We start from the raw sequence: 318 nt of genomic DNA on the forward strand, positions 1-318 counted from the left end.
CCTCCTTTCATCTTTAACCCTGTGTTCTCAGTGTCTTAAAATTTGATTGGTAATGGTTGATTGATAAGTGATCATGTATATGTTCCTCTTATACTCGAACATGTGTAGAGTAGAAATCATAAAGACATGCCTGTTTTTAAAAGTTTTTAAAATTATTTTTAATTTTGGTAATATGCACGTAACTTCAAATTTACCATCTAATCATTTTTAAATGTACAGCTCAGTGGTATTAAGTACATTCATACTATTGTAAAATTATCACTGCTATCCATCTCCAGAACGCTTTTCAACTTGCAAAACTGAAACTCTGTACCCATT

The sequence above is a fragment of the Pteropus vampyrus genome, unplaced genomic scaffold, assembly GCF_000151845.1.
Source record: "Pteropus vampyrus isolate Shadow unplaced genomic scaffold, Pvam_2.0 Scaffold1001, whole genome shotgun sequence".
NCBI classification, from domain to species: domain Eukaryota; kingdom Metazoa; phylum Chordata; class Mammalia; order Chiroptera; family Pteropodidae; genus Pteropus; species Pteropus vampyrus.